The following is a 20807-nucleotide window of genomic DNA, read 5'->3' as shown; positions in this document are numbered from 1 at the left end:
TCCTTTTACAGGCTCAGGGTGGTTAACAACATATAATAATAATTAACTTCCAAGCTCTGACGAGATCAGGCTAGCCTGGACCATCCAGGTTTGGGCCATGCTTACTATGCAAAGGGTTTTCATAGGTTATTAAATGTTTATAATTTGATGTTTATAACAAAGTAAGCAGCATAGTGAAAGAGTATAATTATATGTAAAATATGCTTTCTGCCATGAAATTAAATCTTGAAATCGTAAGGTCCTCTCATGACCACATTGCAGGTTGTGTAGAGGTGGAGTACAAGCATGACTGAATTACATAAGCATGTCTTATATGTGGTGGAGTACAAGCATGACTGAATTACATAAGCATGTCTATAGGGCCTGGCTCATGTTACACATGGTGGAAGAGAGCATGCAAACAATGGTTTTGTTGTACCTACCATCATTTTTGAATGTACCTAAGTTGACTAACATTCAAGTAACAACATTCATGATCTTCTTGATGAGCTGCTTAAAGTTTCTCAAAACACTGAAGTAAATATCCCAAGAGATAAATTAAATTACACTACCAGGGAACAAAAACATCCATAAAATTTGAATGGTTCTTTGTCCTACAAATAAAATGTAGGAAGTTTTGCTCAGGGCTAGGCAGATTAATGGAAAGTACAGGTATGAAAAGCCACTACCATCTCCTTACCATCTGCAATTGAGGAATCCTTTTTTGAAAACTTTTGCCGTGACTTTGGGAAGCATGTGAGGAAATGTATGGCTGTTGTTACCACTAGAATTTCTGATGATGAGACAGAAAGGCAAAGAGATGCTGCTGCAGGAAAGAAGACAAGTGAGAACATAAGAGTCATAAGAACATAAGAGAAGCCATGTTGGATCAGGCCAATGGCCCATCCAGTCCAATACTCTGTGTCACACGGTGGCCAAAAACCCAGGTGCCATAGGAAGTCCATCAGTGGGGCCAGGACACCAGAAGTCCTCACACTGTTGGCTCTCCCAAGTGTACAGAACCAAGAATACAGAACATCACTTGCCCCAGACAGAGTTTTCCAACAATATGCTGTGGCTAATAGCCACTGATGACCTCTGCTCCATATCTTTATCCAATCCCCTCTTGAAGCTGGCTATGTTTGTAGCCACCGCCATCTCCTGTGGCAGTGAATTCCATGTGCTTATCACCCTTTGGGTGAAGAAGTACTTCCTATTATCTGTTCTAATCTGACTGCTCAGCAATTGCATTGAGTGCCCACAAGTTCTTGTATTGTGAGAAAGGGAGAAAAGTACTTCTTTCTCTGCCTTCTCTATCCCGTGCATAATTTTGTAAACCTCTATCATGTCACCCCTGAGTTGACGTTTCTCCAAGCTAAAGAGCCCCAAGCATTTTAACCTTTCTTCATAGGGAAAGTGTTCCAACCCTTTATTCATTCTAGTTGCCCTTTTCTGGACTTTTTCCAAAGCTATAATATCTTTTTTGAGGTGCTGTGACCAGAATTGTACACAGTACTCCAAATGAGCCCACCCCATCAATTTATACAGGGGCATTATGATCCTGGCTGATTTCTTTTCAGTTCTCTTCCTAATAAGGGAAGAACAAGCTGACTATCCCTGGGCCAAAGGAGGCGAAATTGCAAAACACTCGCGCACGGGCCTTCTCCGTTGCAGCTCCGTGCCTGTGGAACCAGCTCCCGGAAGAGGTGCGGGCCCTGCGGAGCCTGGACCAATTCCGCAGGGCCTGCAAGACCATCCTCTTTAGGCAGGCCTTCGCAGACTGCTGACAAAGGATGGCCGAACTGATGATCCATCAAAGTGACTCTATATAATGATTTTTGCCATTATGTAAACGGACAGAATAGCGCCAGGAACATCATTGTGTTGTTATATTATATAAACTGGAATGTTTTAAGATATTATTGATTTAAACTACTGTATAACTTTTAATGCTGTTTTAAAATTACTGTATTTATTGTATAATGTTGTATCTGAATGTTGTTAGCCGCCCTGAGCCTGCCTAGGCGGGGAGGGCAGGATAGAAATAAAATTTATTATTATTATAATAATTCTCAGCATAGCATTGGCCTTTTTTATTGCAGTAGCACACTGTCTCAGCATTTTCAGTGAGTTATCTACCACGACCCCAAGATCTCTCTCTTGATCAGTCTCTGCCAGTGCATACCCCATCAACTTGTATTTATAGTTAGGATTTTTGGCCCCAATGTGCATTACCTTGCACTTGTCCACACTGAGCCTCATTTGTTATGTTGATGCCCACTCGCCCATCTTTGACAGATTCCTTTGGAGTGCCTCACAATCCTCTCTGGTTCTCACCACCCTGAGCAATTTAGTGTCATCTGCAAACTTAGCCACTTACTGCTTATTCCCAACACCAAATCATTAATGAACAAGTTAAAAAGCATCCAACCCAGTACTGAGCCATGTGGCACCCCGCTGCTTACCACTTTCCACTGAGAAAATTGCCCATTTATACTCACTGTTTCCTATTAAGTAGCCAGTTTTTGATCCACGATAGGACTCGTCCTTTTACCCCATAACTCTGTATTCTTGGTGCTTTGTGGGGGGGGGGGAGTGGAAGGGCTTCTAGACCCACTTGTGAACCTCCTGAAGGCACTTGTTTTTTGTTTTTGTTTTGGCCACTGTGTGACACAGAGTGTTGTACTGGATGGGCCATTGGCCTGATCCAACATGACTGCTCTTATGTTCTTATGACTCTTGAGCTTACTTAGGAGCCTTCGATGAGGAACTTTATCAAAAGCTTTTTCGAAGTCAAGGTAAATAACATCTATTGGGTCCCCTTTGTCCACATGTTTGTTCACCCCCTCAAAGAACTCTTAACAGGTTAGTGAGACAAGATCTTCTCTTACAGAACCCATGCTGAGTCTTCCTCAATAACTTTTGTTCATCAATGTGCCTACTAATTCTCTCTGTAATAACAGTCTCCACTAACTTTCCTGATATTTAAGTCAGACTGACTGACCTGTAATTTCCTGGATCACCTCTGGAATCCTTTTTGAAAATGGAGGTGATATTAGCTACCTTACATTCTCCAGGAATGGAGGCAGATTTTAATGAAAGATTACATATTTTTGTTAGGAGTTTCACAATTTCACCTTTGAGTTCTTTCAGAACTCTTGGATGTATGCCATCCGGGCCTGGTGACTTAAAAGTTTTTAAATTGTCTATAAGTCGTAGGACCTCCTCTCTCATCACCTCAGGTCTTTTTACACCCCTCCTGAAATCAGCAGTTCTGGAGTGGGCAAACACTTTTAATCTTCCACAGTGAAGACGGAGGCAAAGAATGCATTCAGCTTCTCAGCCATTTCCCTATCCTCCTTCAGTAATCCTTTTACCCCTTGGTCATCCAAGAGCCCCACAGCCTCCCTGGCTGGTTTCCTGCTTCTAATGTATTTGAAGAAATGTTTATTGTTGGTTTTTATGTTTTTTGCAATATGCTCATCATAGTCACTTTTTTCCTGCCTGATCACAGACTAGCATTTGATTTGCCATATGTTCCCTTTTATTAATCTCACTTGGACTAGCTTTCCACCACTTAAAGGAATCCTTCTTACCTTTTACAGCTTCCATTACTTTGTTTATTAACCATGCAGGTCTTTTTCTATACCTATTTGTGCCTTTCCTGACTTTCCTGACTTATCTGACCTTCTAGGATTGTAGTTTTAAATAGCCTCCAGGCTTCCCCAAGGGTTTTGACTCTATTTACCTTTCCTTTCAGTTTCCTCCTCACATGCCTCCTCATCTCAGAGAAGTTACCCCTTTTAAAGTTAAAAGTGGTTGTGTTGATCTTTTGGGGCAACTCTCTATACAAATGGTAAACTCAATAACATTATGGTCACTTTTACATCTCTCACCAGGTCTTGGGTATTACTTAGGACCAAGTCCAGGATCGCCTCTCCCCTGGTAGGTTCTGTGACCATTTGCTCCATAGCACAGTCATTGAGAGTGTCTAGAAACTCAATCTCTTTCTCCCAATCTGAACACATATTGACCCAAATAATGTGTGGATAGTTAAAATCACCTATTATGACACAGTTCTTACGTCTAGCCGCTATCTTTAATTCTTTCATCATTTTATAATCATCCTCTATCTTTTGATCCAGTGGACGATAACAAATTCTCAGAGTTAAGCTTCTTTTTGGGCCCACTATTTCAACCCAAAGCATTTCTAGAAGCGAATCTAATTCTCCGGTCTTCTCAATCTTACTGGACTGTATACCCTCTCTGACATACAGAGCCACCCCATCTCCAACCCTTCCTTCCCTATCCTTCTGATATAATTTATATCCAGGAATCACTGTGTCCCACTGATTCTCCTCATTCCACCAAGTTTCTGAAATACACACAATGTCTATATTTCCCCCCAAATACTAAGCATTCCAACTTCCCAATTTTACCTCGGACACTTCTAGCATTTGTATATAAACATCTGTAATTTCCCAGGCAAGTTAGGCCCGCAACCTTCCTCCTGCTGCCTCAAGACTTTGCCTGGCAGTCCATGCTGTTTGTCACTGTCTTAGTGGACAACTGTATTCCATTTCCCAGTAGAAAAGTAACAGCTAACCCTTCATCTCTTTGAGATGAGTTATCCCAAATCAGAAACATTTCATCTCCTGTCGGCTTTTCCCCAAGTTTCAGTTTAAAAGCTGCTCTGCCACCCTTTTGATTTTAAGTGCCAGCAGCCTGGTTCCCTCGTGGGAGAAGTGGAGACCGTCTATTTTGTACAGCTCCTGCTTGTTCCAAAAAGCATCCCAGCGCCTAACAAACTTGAACCCTTCCTCCCTACACCATCGTCCCATCCATGCACTGAGACTCCTAATTTGTGCCTGTCTCTCCTCCCCTGCACATGGAACAGGTAGCACTTCTGAGAAGGCTACCATGTCAAAGGGAAAAGAACAGCTATAGAAGCAGGGTGGAAGGAAGAGTATTCACCACAATACAACCTGACTTCTGATCCATTTTGTAATTTTTTGTCATAGAAATTAAAAGGACAATTCCATTCTACATAAGATCCACTTGAGCACATCTTTGGGGCCCTATTCTGACTCTGGGCAATCCAACATGTACTGACCACAACCCCATATGAGGAGCTAAAGTATCCTCTGTGTGCAAAGATAGAGAGACACACTGCACTCTCTTAGGGATGCTACTTAACCACAGCATAGTCCATGCAATTCCAAATTGTGCCTTTAATTTTCTATGGGTTGGTTTTCTGAGCTGGCTTGCTGGCAGGTATAGGGGAGGATCAGGATGATGGAATACAGAGCTTTCGTGGATTCTTCCCCAAATTTCTGTCTGTGTTTGTGTCTGCTGATAAAAAAAAAAATACATTTCACTATAGATCATTTTTTTCTTGGGACCACACTTACCTATTTGCAAATCAAAGTTAACAGAGAGACATGGATAATGAAATCTGAATTGGAGATGGAACTTCTGGCCACTGCTACAGTGCGATTGAGGCAGAGTCCAGGGCATAAGTTGCCCAACAGTGGCCAAGCATTCTGCCTGTCTCACTGACTGGTGGCTGATGATCTGTATAAAGGTGACTTTCATGGATGGTGCATAATAGTAAGATTCAGTAAGCATGTCAACCTTTAGAGTATTTTTTCCTTTTTTTTTTTTTTGCAGAGAAGAGTTTTTTTATTAAGAAAATAGACATACAAAGAAAAAAGAATAAAAGGCATAACATACAAAACAAAAAAGGAAAAATCATACATTCCTAACAAATCACATCAAAACATCTACATACAAACAGCTAACATTTGCAACTAAGCCCAGCCATACCACTGGGAGGTGGAGAGGTTTAAGTATCAAAGGAAAAACCAAAACATGATTTTTTTTCCATTTTTATACTGATATAACGTACGGTGAAATAGCTCCCTTGCACTTCAAAAAATGTGACAAAAATAACATAAACAAGATTATTTCAGAAAGGATTTCAAGTTTAATTATTAATATGACTGGAATGTATTTTATTTGAGAGGTAAAAGGCACTTAACTACAAAATATAATTATAGTAAATCCTCAGATATAATGTCTACAGCAATAGTTGCTTGTGTTTTTTTAAGATAGGAAAAAAGATGACAATTGCGTTCATATTTCTTTTATCACATATTGAAATTGATTACGGGAATCCTATTTTGTTACAATTCCATGTTTAATCTACTTTCTGCTCCTATTTTGTAATTTTTGATGCTTGTATGTTTGTATATTTTGTTTTTTGCGTTTTGATTTCTTGATTTTATGCAGTATATTTAATTAACTTTTGCATTGTTGGAAAATACTGAGGGGGGAAATGAGATGGAAAATGCAGTAACTCCATAATTATTTATTTATTTAATTTGATTTATATCCCACCCTACCCCACCGAAGCGGACTCAGGGCAGCTTACAATACAGAGATTCTAACATAGAATTCAAATTTTAAATACAATAGCAATTTACATAGTTAAGAAATTAAAACATTAAAAACATTAAAACAGTGCATCAGTACAACAACGTACAATCTATACACTTCCTTAAGTATTTTGGTAGTTTGGTGGTTTGGTGCCCGTCAGTTATAGGCCAACCGGAAGAGGACTGTCTTACAGGCCCTGCGGAATTGTCCAATATCCCACAGGGCCCTGACCTCTTCCGGTAACTGGTTCCACCAGCAAGGGGCTGTTATTGAGAAGGCCCTGTTCCTGGTTGACTTCAACCGGGCCTCCTTTGGCCCAGGGATTACGAGCAGATTTTGGGAGCCAGATCGCAGTACTCTCTGGGGAACATATGGGAAGAGACGGTCCCTAAGGTAGGCAGGTTCTAGACCATATAGGGCTTTAAAGGTAATAACCAGCACCTTGTACCGGACTCGGTATATTATTGGCAGCCAGTGCAGTCCCCGAAGGCCCGGCTGAATGTGCTCCCGTCTAGGGAGCCCTAATTACAGCCGGGCGGCGGCGTTCTGCACTAGCTGCAACTTCCGGGTTCGGCACAGGGGCAGCCCCATGTAGAGGGCATTACAGTAATCCAACCTTGAGGTGACCGTTGCATGGATCACTGTTGCTAGGTAGTCCTGCTCCAGGAAGGGCGCCAACTGCCTCGCCCGCCTAAGATGAAAAAAATGCGGACTTAGCAGTGGCTGCTACCTGGGCCTCCATAGATAAGGCAGGCTCAAGTAGTACCCCCAAGCTCTTGACCCTGTGCGCCATTGTCAGTGGCACACCGTCAAAGGCTGGAACATAAAACAGTGAAACTTAACATGCCTCTAAAAAGCTAAGTGCCAAGCCGCTGCATTCTCTGGCTCTCTTGCAACTACATCTGTCCTTGCCAAAGCATCCTGTAGCACACACTATCTTGTGATCTCCATGAACTGCAGAAAACTCACAGGTTGTCTGGCTAATGTTGCTCTAAAAACTACTGCTCCATTCCCCAAAGCTATGAAGATTCAGGACAGCATCTCTTCTGTTACATTAAACTTTGGAACAGGCAAAATGAGAGCACCTGCTGCTGCTTTGTGTTCCAGTGCCCAGCACTGCCTAAAAATGTACCTTGCCTGCCTCATATATGTATGTTAACTGGTTTGTAATATTTTTGATTATGTTGTTACCCACCCTGAGCCCACTTGTGGAGAGGGCGGGATAGAAATCCAAAATAATAAATAAACATATTCCCTGCGTATTGGGAAGCTCTGTAGTGACTGCTGATAGAAGACTACTAAGCCAAGCAAATCTGCAGGGAATTCCATTTTCCTTTGGTGTAATACGCACATTTGAAAGGGAGCTTCAGTACTTCTGACAACAGATTGAACTTAACAGTAGTTGTATTTTGTAGTCTGGCATGCTCTGTGAACACATCTGAACTGCAAGACTTAATGGGATGGCGAGCAGGAAATAGGGTTGCCAAATCTGGGTTGGAAAAGACTGGGTTGGTAGAGCCTGGAAGAAGGGGTTTAGGGAGGGGAGGGACCTTGGAAGGGTATTACTCCATGCCATGCACCTTCCAAAGCAGCCATTTTATCTGGCAAAAGTGGCATAAATATTTTAAATAAGTTATTTATGTAGTCTGGAGATTGGTTGTAATTGCAGGAGGTCTTCAGCCCCCACCAGGAGGTTGTGTAACCAAAAAAGAGAACCATGGCAAAGAAAGGCAGGGGAATATAAAGCAACAGCTCCCGGGAAATCCAGCCTCCAATGAACAATATAACCAAGCAATAGATACAAAAATACAATATATTCAAGTTCCAAAGAAATGAAATCACTCAGTCTTTTGTGCAGTCCAAGGAACAAGTACACCAAAATGCCAGCCCCCCTTTCTTCAGCAAACCAATGCTAGGACACCTTTGGGAAGGTTCCGGTGAAACAATCAAATGTTCAATAAGTCCAGTTCTTTAAATATATGCAGTCAGCAATCCATAAGGCAGCAGGTTTGTACTCGTGCCCCTGTTTCGCATTAGCTTCTTCAAGCATCTCATAATAAATTTCATCAATGAAGAAGAAGGTACTGGATTTATATCCCTCCCTACACTCCAAAGAGTCTCAGAGCGGCTCACAATCTCCTTTACCTTCCTCCCCCACAACAGACACCCTGTGAGGTGGGTGGGGCTGGAGAGGGCTCTCACAGCAGCTGCCCTTTCAAGGACAACCTCTGCCAGGGCTGTGGCTGACCCAAGGCCATGCTAGCAGGTGCAAGTGGAGGAGTAGGGAATCAAACCCGGTTCTCCCAGATAAGAGTCTGCACACTTAACTACTACACTAAAACACCAAAGAAGAAGACGAAGATATTGGATTTATATCCCACCCTCCACTCCGAAGAGTCTCAGAGCGGCTCACAATCTCCTTTACCTTCCTCCCCCACAACAGACACCCTGTGAGGTGGGTGGGGCTGAGAGGGCTCTCACAGCAGCTTCCCTTTCAAGGACAACCTCTGCCAGAGCTATGGCTGACCCAAGGCCATGCTAGCAGGTGCGAGTGCAGGAGTGGGGAATCAAACCCGGTTCTCCCAGATAAGAGTCCACAAACTTAACCACTACACCAGACTGGCTCTCCAATGAATAATTAATTTTGTAATGAGTGTCTTCCTTGGAATGAGCCCTGATAACATGCCACATGCCAAACTGATTTTAATGGCCCCTTTTGCTGATCCTGTGGATTTTTTTTTCCATTTAAGGCAGGAGAATAAAAAAGCAAAGCAATGTAATTTTTTCACAATTTAATTAAAGAATCCTATATTTAATAATAATAATAATAATAATAATAATAATAATAATAATAATAATAATAATAATAATAATAATAATTTTATTTGTATCCTGCCCTCCTCGCCGAAGCAGGCTCAGGGTGTACTTAGACCATGAAGTACTGTTTCAAAGTACAGATTATTATTATAAAATTAGGAGGGAAACAAATCCTAAATCAATTTACTGAGTTTGTAAACTGTTGTGTTTTTCCATTGAAACATACAGTTGAGCCACCCTTCATTCACAAGCAGGCACAGTAGCAATGTTGTTGTCTGTGTTCCTGCATTTCCATTTTTCTTAATCCTTTTATTTGATTTATTTAGTGCCAGCCCAAAAAGAACAACAGTAGTTTTATGGGGATTTGTTTTTAGTTCATCATTAATTCCAGACCCCTGTAGATATTTGTAAATATAAGTGTGAAAAGTCAGGATCAAATTGAACTACAGGACACTTCAGAGGAACAGAGTTAGGGACCTGCTTCACTCCTAAAAGTTTTGTGAGCAAGAATGCTACTAAGGAGTGGTAGTGTCTTTTTTTTCCTAATTAGCAAAAAAACATCCATTTTCTTTCAGTAGACCTCTTGCCCAGTTCTCTATAAGCTGCTCTTGCATATTTGTACCTGCTGTGTTTCCTTGAAAGAATGTTCAAACAGCAGATAATTGCTTTAGGCACCCTGGATCTCTAAAAATATTCATTCTGCCTCAGCAAACTGAAAGAGTTGCAGCATTGTGGAACACTTCATTTAGTGTGTAAATGCTGATGTCCTTTCCTGTCTCTCTCTCTCTCTCTCTCTATATATATATATATTTTTCATACAGAGCATTTTCTCCACAGACTGCCAATTGGCAGGAATTCAGTAAACATACTCTTATTTTTCTGGGAATGTACCTGGCCACTAACTAACAGAAGGAAGATTGCCTTGGGCTAAGTGTTTCTACATACTCTCTAGTGAATTTCATTCTGCTTTCTAAAGAAACTACTGGCCACTCAAAGGAAGTCCCTGCATTACAGACTTGGACTGAATTTATACATGTGGTTCAGAACCTTACCACTGTTAGTATGAGTCTTTTTAAAAACAAACAAAACAGAAAGGCAGTACAACTTGTCCAAGTATAGGCTGCAAATAGGAATTGGTTGCCAAAGGGAAGGCAGTTTTTAATTTGGTATTGGGCCTCTTAATTAATTGATGGCCAGCAGGAAGACTGATTTACAATTGTGTTTCATCCTTCAGTACTAGGGTTGCCAATCCCCAGGTGGGGGCAGGGGATCCCCTGGTTTGGAGACCCTCCCCCCGCTTCAGGGTCATCAGAAAGCGGGGGGAGGGGAGGGAAATGTCTGCTGGGAACTCTATTATTCCCTATGGAGATTTATTCCCATAGAAAATCATGGAGAATTGACCTGCGGGTATCTGGGGCTCTGGGGTTGCTGTTTTTTGGGTAGAGGCACCAAATTTTCAGTATAGCATCTAGTGCCTCTCCCCAAAATACCCCCCAAGTTTCAAAAAGATTGGACCAGGGGGTCCAATTCTATGAGCCCCAAAAGAAGGTGCCCCTATCCTTCATTATTTCCTATGGAAGGAAGGAATTGAAAAGATGTGCCGTCCCTTTAAATGTGATGGCCAGAACTCCCTTTGGAGGTCAATTATGCGTGTCACAGCCTTGATCTTGGCTCCACCCCTAATGTCTCCTGGCTCCACCCCCAAAGTCCCCAGATATTTCTTGAATTGGACTTGGCAACCCTATTCAGTACAATATACTTAGGATTCCACTCTGATCCTGTCCATTACTAAGTTCAATGCAGCTTGCGTTCCCAGAAATATTATTCACAATTGCAGCCTTAAATTGATTTAATATTTGTTTCACCTCATCTGTGGCCTGTTGGCTCTGGTTTTGTAGGTGATTGATAGCATGTTCATCAAAATAACATTCCCAAGATTCTTTGGGCAAGAAGGGTAGATAGTTAAAATGGCACAAGTTCAATATAAGTCTGTCTGTCATATAGATCTAGTGGTGTTTCTATCCTCTTTAAAGTGTACTTACTGTGGGGATGGGTAAATGGTTTTCCCTCAAGTCAGAGAGACCCAGGCAGGATGTCTTCAAAAACCTTATTTAACAGGCAGAACAGCAAGGGAGGGAACAACAAGACTTTACAAGGGCAGGAATCTTAACTATCAATAACCCAGTTCTAACTAGTGTATTCCAGAAGACACACCCATTCATGTGAAGAGAGGGAGCTCTGCTTAGGACCTAAGCCTGTGTGGTGTAGTGGTTAAGTGCATGAAGAACTGGGTATGATTCCGCACACCTCCACTTGCAGCTGTTGGAATAGCCTTCGGTCAGCCATAGCACTCACAGGAATTGTCCTTGAAAGGGCAGCTGCTATAAGAACTCTCTCAGCTCCACCTACCTCACAGGATATCTGTTGTGGGGGAGGAAGGGTAAAGGAGATTGTGAGTCACTATGAGACTCTGAGATTTAGAGTGGAGGGCGAGATATAAATCCAATATCATCATCATCATCAATCTTAACGTGGGAGGTTCCACACTAGAGATCTGTTGAAAGAGAAACTGTGAACTAATACAGTAGAGTTTCAGAAAATTATTCCTAATTCTAAAATCTGATTTGAGAACAATAGAGAATTTGTGGGAAAGAGAATTACTTACTTAAATGTAGTCCATGAGCAGTGATGAGACTGGCAAACTAATAGTATGAACTTTCCTGTAAGTACATAGAGGGAACTGGAGGCTAGTTCTAAAGCAGGGGTGTCAAACTCATTTGTTATGAGGGCCGGATCTGATATAAATGAGACCTTGTTGGGCTGGACCATGTCAGATTGGGCCAGGCCATGTTGGGCTGGACCATGTCAGGCCAGGCCATGTGTATACCTATTTAAGATTAGGTAGCAGACTTTATAAAGGACACAGACAAAATTAAATACTTAAAAAAACCTTAAAACATTAGCACTTGTTGGTATTAAAGGTTTCTTTGTATCTCTCCCATGGGATCCAGGGAACTGGGCAAAGGAAGCTCTGGCTTCCTTCCTTCCTTCCTTCCTTCCTTCCTTCCTTCCTTCCTTCCTTCCTTCCTTCCTTCCTTCCTTCGGGAACCAGGAGGGGGAAGGAAGACAGGCTTGGCTCAGTAGCTCTGCTGTGCGATTGAGAGAGCCTGGAAAAACAAGCTCTGCCTTCCCCCTTTCCTCCCCAAGGGAGGAGCCTCAGCCAATGGAGAAAATAGAGGTTTTGCTCTGTAGCTCCTGTGCAATTGAGCAAGCTTTGCAAAGCAAGCTGTTATGCAGAAGGAAGCAAGAGTTAGGGAGAAGGAAGAAGATGACGGCCAGTTGCTTAGGGGCCTGATAGAACCCCTCTTGGGACCTGATTCGACCCCTGGGCTGCATATTTGACACCTCTGCTCTAAAGGATAAACTAGTATCTTAAGTCTAGGGGGGAAATGTGAGGGTACTTTTGATGTTTTCATGAGTATTTTTGAAATTCTCTAAATAAAATTATTTTAAATCGGCAAATTAAGAGACTGAAAGAATTTGCTTTTCAGGGGACAGGTTAGCGCAGTATCACATAATCACTACAAGCATATTTTAATTAAATACTAAACAAGCTGTAGTTTTGATTGCCTGACTCAAAAAAGGCTGCTTTTGCAATGTTTGCCATAATGCAAATTGAACGTTATACTCAGACAGTTCTTTCCTGCTACATAAGCTCTTTGCAGTTGATAAAAGAGTGTATAATAAACACCAAAACTAATCAGGTGTGTCTGTTTTGTGCCAACAGTTTGCTTATCTCTCTTCTCTGTCTTGTCAGCTGTAGTTGCAAAGCCCTTTGTGGGGCCATTTCTGAGGAAGATAGAGATTGCTTTTAAAATGTCAGTAGCAGTATTTTCCAGATAGAGCCTTGTTTTAATGCCAGCTTTCTCTTCATGATCATTCAACATGGTGACTGGATGTTAGTTAGGTCTTACAGTCTAAGGTTTGTGCTGCAGGTTACTTCAATTTTATCAGCTTTGTTCTGAATTGCACCTTTACTATCTGGTTGTCTACTCTTTCAAGTGTCCCTGCATTAGGAGTCTTCTCTGTGCTTTATCTGTATAGTTAGTTGCCTTGAGATATGATGTGTGTTAGTTTTTTCACCCTCCCTCTTGTTTTGTGGAGAAGTTTGAATATTAGTTGTAATTTCTGGAGAACTCCAGCTCCCCATTCTAAATGTAGCTAGTTTAATGCATCAGGGTTGTCAGCATCCAGATTGGGTAGGGTTGCCAGATCCATTTGAGATGCTGGGGAGGGGGGGCACATTCCAGGACCCAGAAGCATTGGCCCCCGATGTGCTGACACCACTAGAAGTGATGTTGTGTGCCAAGAAACATAGGCACATCAGGCAATGCTTTGATTTTGGGGCAAAACTGTATGGTAAAATCATCTTCAAGCTATGCCCCAAAACCAAAGCATCCCTTCCTGAGTGCCCAAGTCAACTCCAGGTTATATAGGCACATTGTGCAATGTAGCTGTTGGGGGGGGGATTTCCTCCCACAGGCCAGCTGGTCAGTGGTGGGCAGGAGTCCACAAAACCAGGGGATCCCCCACCCCCCAATTGGAGAATGGCAAGCCTAAGGTTGGGGTTTTCTCCTGGAATTATAACTGATGAACAGAATATATAGACCAGTTCCCTAGAAGAAGTAGAGAAACACAAAACCAACTGTGGATCCTTAATTAAACAAATACTGTGCTAATAAATATATCACCATTCAATAGTTTTCACAAATATTAAAAATCAAGAAGCTACATACAAATTTATCAATAATCAATAACATTAATATATAAATTCTCAAAGTTTATAATAAATACAAGTCCATTCCAGTATACAATAATACGTCTCACTCAGACTTCTCAAGACTTCACAGACGATCTGCCCGCAGCCACTATTGATTGATGTATTTGCATGTAGCTGTTCGATTTGTAATATGTGTGAAAACCATTGAATGGTGATATATTTATTAGCACAGTGTTTGTTTCATTAAGGAGCCACAGTTTCATGTTTCATGTTTCTCTGCTTTATTCTGTGGTACTCTTGGGTTGCTCTCTCCCTGAAGGAAGTGGCAGCTTTGAAGGGTTAACTGTATGGCATCGCATCCCTGCTGACCTTCCTCCTCTTCCCAAACTCTGTCCCCCCAGGTACAACCCTCAAATCTCTAGGAGTTTCCCAGACTGGAGTAGGCAACCCTTGACTCTGTGTGTGTAAACAGTTGCTTGCTTTATATTGGGATGAAAACCAGGGTATAAATATATAAATTATATTGTTTCCCACTGTAGATTTTATCAAAATGCACATTGTGAATTTTGCAGACTTAAATACTTGCAGTCCATAACCACAGAAGTAAGAACAATAATACGAAAAATGGCAAATTGATTTGGTTTCTCATGTTCTCTTTCAAGTTTATAATCTACGTTTATATATTAAATTGGCACAGAAAGACATAACCATGATGGAGATACTTCAGAACTTTTACAGGTTCCCAAGAGTTTATAGTCACTAGTGTTGGGAAATACCCAGAGATTTTGGGATGGGGCCTGAGGAGGGCAGGATTTATGGAAAGAACGGACTTCAAGGGTGTATAGTTCCATAGAGTCCACTTTCCAAAGAAGCCATTTTCTCCAGGTGAACTGATCTCTATCACCTGGATGTAAGTTGTAATCCCAGAAGATCTCCAACCACCATCAAGAGGCTAGAGTAACCAGAGAGCTTTTCTTTCAATGCTGTCTCGATCAAAAGTTCTTTGTGCACTGAAATAAACCATAGCTGAATATGATAGCTTGGATTTTCTTGGGCTAATCAAGATCTAAAGCAGAGGTGTCAAACTCATCCTCTCACAAAGGGATTTGAAAGGGAGATTAGAAATAGAGAGACTGCTAAATTGCTATTTATAATGAAGCTCAATGCATCCTCTAGGACTAAATTGAGGCTGAAATTTCCTGTCTCATTACCAACGCCTGCTATTGTCATTTAGTATCTGAAATCACTCACTCTCCAAGATGTAAGGACCAATGGACTCACATTCTAACTTTATCTGAAGAAGGAAGCAGTGACTTACAAAAGCTTATGCCCTGCCACAAGCTGGGCTCTTGCTCCTTTCCACTAATAAAGATTGCGAGCTGTGCTGTTATGTTTCTTTTTTATCTATTCACCTGTTTAAACTAGAGAGGGGGATCTCTCCAAGTGAAATAATGTGTTGATTTCAGAATGGGCAAAATTAGTTGCTAGTGCAACGTATCTGGGTGACTGTCTCTCCTGGTATGTCCCTGGGACAGCTTTGCACTCCAGTAACAACACTCTGGTGATTCCTGGCTTTAGGCTCTAGGATAGTCCAGCTGTCGTTGACTAGGGCCAGGGTCCGTTTGGTCCTGGCCCCAACTTCTCTGACATCAGGGCCCTGCAGGACCTTATGCAATTCCACAGGGCCTTACCACCAGGCTTTTAGTTGAGGGCAGCAATGGTTTATTATCTGGCTGGCAGCTCCTTTCCTATCCCCCTGACACTTTGCAAATTTTCTTCCTCCCCAGCAGGAAACCCTGGTGGTCCAGGATAAGAATGAAAAAGCCTATAGGCTGCCATCTGGATTTTATACTTTAAGTTTTATGTTGTTACACTGTATGATAGTTTATGTTGTCAATCGCCCAGAGCCTGGCGTGAACTGGGATGGGCAATGAATTAAATAATAAGAATAATAATGATGAGGAGGAGGAGGAGCTAGAAAGGCAGCCAGGGAGAGAGACATATTGAATTGGAACATATGGAACAATAAATGTATTTTTAAATGTATTTTTTAAATTTTATTTATTTTATTATACTTATGGATCACCTAATCTCCACAGCTGTAGTGCTCTACAGGATGTACAATACTTAGCCTACTACTTCCAGTAGGGTTGCCAATTCCCAGGTGGGGGCAGGGGATCCCCTGGTTTGGAGACCGTCCCCCCACTTCAGGGTCATCAGAAAGCGGGGGGAGGGGAGGGAAATGTCTCCTGGGAACTCTGTTATTCCCTATGGGGATTTATTCCCATAGAAAACCATGGAGAATCAATCCGCGGGTATCTGGGGCTCTGGGGTGCTGTTTTGGGGGGTAGAGGCACCAAATTTTCAGTATAGCATCTAGTGCCTCTCCCCAAAATACCCCCCAAGTTTCAAAAAGATTGGACCAGGGGGTCCAATTCTATGAGCCCCAAAAGAAGGTGTCCCTATCCTTCATTATTTCCTATGGAAGGAAGGAATTGAAAAGGTGTGCCATCTCTTTAACTGTGATGGCCAGAACTCCCTTTGGAGTTCAATTATGCTTGTCACAGCCTTGATCTTGGCTCCACCCCTAATGTCTCCTGGCTCCACCCCAAAGTCCCCAGATATTTCTTGAATTGGACTTGGCAACCCTAACTTCCAGTCATTAAACTATGGAATACAACCCAAGTGTTCTAATTCCTAATTAGGATCTTTTTGAAAGAAAATTATATCCCACAGAGGCACTGAGAAATCTAATTTTAAAGCAATTGCAAAGATGTACCGTAGTGTCTGGGCTAGCTAGGCTGCTTGTGGGGCTGCTGGGGAACCGAGAGCCTTGCATTACAAGGAAGCCTGGTTCCTGGAAGGCTATGCTTGAAACTGAGGGATAGAAGCCCAGATAGTCGTTTGCTTCCTGCAAGGCTGCCGGATGGAGCCGTTTACATTTGGAAGGCTTGGCTTGGGTGCAGAGAGAAAGAGAGAGAGCAATTTACATTGTAAGGATTTGGCTTGGGAGGAACACCAAGGGGAGGCCTTGCAATGTAAACAATTCAAGGAGCACTTGCAGAGCCTGGGGCTGCTAGAGGCTTGAGGGAGAATCTGCATTCTTCAGGGGGAGGGAGAGCTGACTGCTTTTCACATGGATTGAGGAGAAGACGCAGGAAGACAGAGAAGGCAGGGCAGAGAGAGACTCTCGCGGAGGGGAGAGGAGCTCCTTTTGTCAGTTCTCCTAGGCAGAGATAGGGATGCAGCCCTCTCTTCACTGGACTGCATCAGAGCCTGGCTGAGGCTCCTTTCAGACACAATCAACACAAAGGCATAAAGACTTAAATCAACTTCATCCAGCTCCCAATGCATCCAGGCAATGATTCCACTCACGATCTGCGCCGCTGGATGGCCAAGAGAGTTCATCTGGGTGAGAAAAGTCCCCCGTGTGTCTCATGGCGAAGAGAGACGGCCCTGGCCATCTCCGGCCGATGGAGAGTCCTCTAACAATGCAGGGAAACGGGGCAGCAAAACTTTGGCAAGCTCTGCTAAGTCGAGATCTAATCTTAAAAAACAAAACTTTTCAGAATAAGCCAAAAATAATTTCCTTTTAATTCTCCTTTCCCTATGTGCCCCTTCCTTTTAGCACACCTACACATGTGTGTGTGAGCAGGGCCAGCTTGCCCACTAGGCAAACTAGGCGGTTGCCTAGGGCTCCAGAAGGGTGGGTGCACCAAATTGGGCTCCCCACCCCCTCCCAGTGCCCCAGGCAAGTGCCTAGTTTGCTTGCCTCCTCCGGCCACTACCGCCACCCGCTGCTGCCGCCTGCCCCCTTCCTTTCACCTCCCTTGCCCCGCTGCCATGATCAAAGTGCGAGGTGGCTGCACCCCCTTCCCTTCCCTTCGCTCCCCCTCCCTCCCGCACATTCACAGCCCGACATGGGTGAATCTTATCTTTAGAATGACTAGGCTAAAATGAAGGCTTGGCTCCCCCGCCCTTCCAGTTCATTTCAGCCCCATCGTTCTGAAGATAAGATTAATGCCGTGTTGGGCTGTGAACACGCAGGGGAAGGTGGTGCCACTGCCTCGCAGCACAGGAGGGGGTGGGGTATGATGCGTTGCAGCGCCACGGGAGGGGGCACAGGGAGGGGTGCCTGCCTGGAGCGCCACACACTCTTAGGCCGGCACTGTGTGTGTGAGAGGGAGAGAGGGAGGGAGACCAAGTCTCGAAGAAGAATCCATCCATTCTTGGCAGAAAAATCCATCCATCCTCCCTCCCTCCCTCCTCTCCTCCTTCTGAAGAGGAATAAAAGCTTATACCTGAAATGAAACATTGCTGTTCTTAAAGGAGCCACAAGAAGAGTCAAGCTTTGCTCTTGTTTGGAGCACTGGCTTTTGCTTTCCCTCCCCCTCCCTTTCTCCCAAAGGAGGCGAGCTCAGCTAATGGAGGGAAGGGAAGCAGGGTTTGGTTTTCTCCTGCAAGAAGCAAAAACCAGGAAGAAGGAGCTGGGCAAAAGCTAGTTGTGATGTGATGGCAGCAGCAGTTCCAGAGAAGTAAGTAAAAGGAAGCCAGTTGCCCTGGGGGGGTGGATGGGAGCTCTACAGGGGACAGATACCGCCTGAAGGCTGCATGTTTGACACCCCTGATCTGAAATCATACTAGTCTGTGACTACAAATTAGTATATAGGTCTTATGTCCTTGGGTTGTGCTGTGTTTAATTCATAGTGGTAGTAATTTTTAATAGCTTTTTTTTTTTTTTGCCCAGATAGGGGAAGATTATTTCAGTAAGATTAAAACATTTATTTTTGGAATTTGAAACTTTTCTGGTTTACAGAGTAGAATTTGTAGCTCACTATCAATCTATGATACCCAAATTATTCTCTCATTGGCAAGTCAGCAAGATGTGATGGAATTTTAGAAAAGATTTGTCTAAAGATCTATTGCTTTAATATTTTTAGCAGCTAGCTTTCCAAGGGGTCACCTTTGAAAGATGCCTCCTAATCAGAATCAGTCTAGCTTGTCCACTCCCTCTTGTATTCTCAAACGGCATCATTAGTTAAATATTTTATCTGAAAGCAGTATCTACCATTTAGACAGAGGAAAATACTTAATTGTCTGGATGTTGACCTTTTTTGACTCCTTTTTCTTTTTTTACAAAGCACGTACCTATAATGTGGGGATATTTGGAGTGTCAAATCCGTATCTCTATAGCTCAAATGGCTGGTTGAGTAGCCATTGGCACATGTAATAGAAAGCAGGGTTATGCTGATACATGTAATACACATATGTACTTTTGTTCCATGACTCACAAATGTTGATGTTCATAGTACTGGCTTTCATTTAAAAGACTGAGAAAATGTACACATTCAAAAAGTTCCTTGAATGTTTCCTTATAAATACACTTAAAACAATTAGTAAATATATTGTTTAAAGCGGTCAGTTTTCAGTGAAAATTGCACTTTTGCTAAAAGTATGACATAAATCAAATTATATTCTGTGTTGCTTACTCTTACAGAAACAGTCTAACTTCATTCAGTGTCATGATGAAAATATTAAAGCAATAGGCCTTGTCTAAAGTGCCATCACATTTTGCTGGTCTGCCAATAAGAGAATAATTTAAGTGTTGGATTGATAGGGAGCTACGAATAAGCAATGGATTGATAAATTCCAGGTAGTTTGATATCTGAATGCAAGCTGCCCAACAAAATGGAAACTGAACTGGGATTGCAAGACTGCATTCAATCATGATGTTTGTCCATGATAGCAATGAATACAGCATATTGTAGTTTCAATTTACATTATTTTCTTCAAAGTCTTGCATAGGGTTGCCAAGTCCACCGCTTCCCGCAGCGGGGGACTTTTGTGTGCGCGCGACACAGTGACATCACCCAGAAGTGACATCATCACGCCAGCAACTTCCCCGCGCAGCTGCTCTAGGCATTTCCAGGAAAACTATTATTTTCCCGGACACTCTAGCCATTTGGGAGGGGGGGACTCTATGGTACCTGTTGTACCATAGAGTTTCCCCTCCCATATGACTACAGCATCCGGAAAAACCATAGAGTATTCCCAGAAACGCCTAGCGTGGTCACGCAGGGATGTCACTGGCACAATGACGTCACCTCCGGGTGACGTCATCGTGCCAGCAATGTTGGGGGAGATTCCCCCTGCCAGCCCAGTGTGGGCTGGAGGGTTGGGAAGCTCCTGGGCGGCCCTAGTCTTGCACAATATGTTGTTAAATACTACTTTACATTGTAATTTAGAATAACCTATACAAATAGTCTGTACAGAAATCCCAGTACTGACTTAATTCATTTTTATTATCCAAGATCATGTTTTTGAAAATAAAGTTGTCATGATCCTGGGCCTAATGAGGCCTGCAGGCCTAGAGGAGCCTGTCTAGGAGTTACAAAAGAGCCTACATTTCCCAGGATCCCTTCTGTTTCTCTGATTCAGTGGCAAGATTTTGGAGGGAAACAGGCCCAGAGAGGGGTGGGAGCTGGGAGGAGAAGATAAAAAAGCCAAGCCCAGTCAGGGTATGCTCTTTTCCTAGGAAGCAGAGCTGAGGAAGGGCTGCTGAAAGGAAGAGACCCTCGCCCTTAGAGGAAGGGTGAGTAGACCCAGGTCTGACTGAGACAGTCTAGGGACAGTAAGTCCAGACGTGTTAGGGCATTTGTTTATTTTCCCTTCACTCCTTTTGCTGTTTAATGCACCTTGTTAATTTATATTGCACTGAATTGATCTTTTAAATAAACCTCTCTTTTTGTTGTTGTTGTTCACTCTGCCTTAGGGTTGCCAATCCCCAGGTGGG

At 42.8% G+C, this 20807-nt stretch overlaps 1 protein-coding gene across 1 annotated transcript in view; it reads left to right on the top strand.

Annotated features, from left to right (window-relative positions):
- MAP7 (microtubule associated protein 7) overlaps window positions 1-20807 on the top strand; it is a 175546-nt gene that overhangs the window by 96477 nt on the left and 58262 nt on the right. The window lies entirely within an intron of this gene.

This window comes from Heteronotia binoei, chromosome 1 (assembly GCF_032191835.1).
Source record: "Heteronotia binoei isolate CCM8104 ecotype False Entrance Well chromosome 1, APGP_CSIRO_Hbin_v1, whole genome shotgun sequence".
Classification (NCBI taxonomy): Eukaryota; Metazoa; Chordata; class Lepidosauria; order Squamata; family Gekkonidae; genus Heteronotia; species Heteronotia binoei.
The sequence above is the reverse complement of the archived record's forward strand: the minus strand, read 5'-3'. Positions and strand labels throughout refer to the sequence as shown.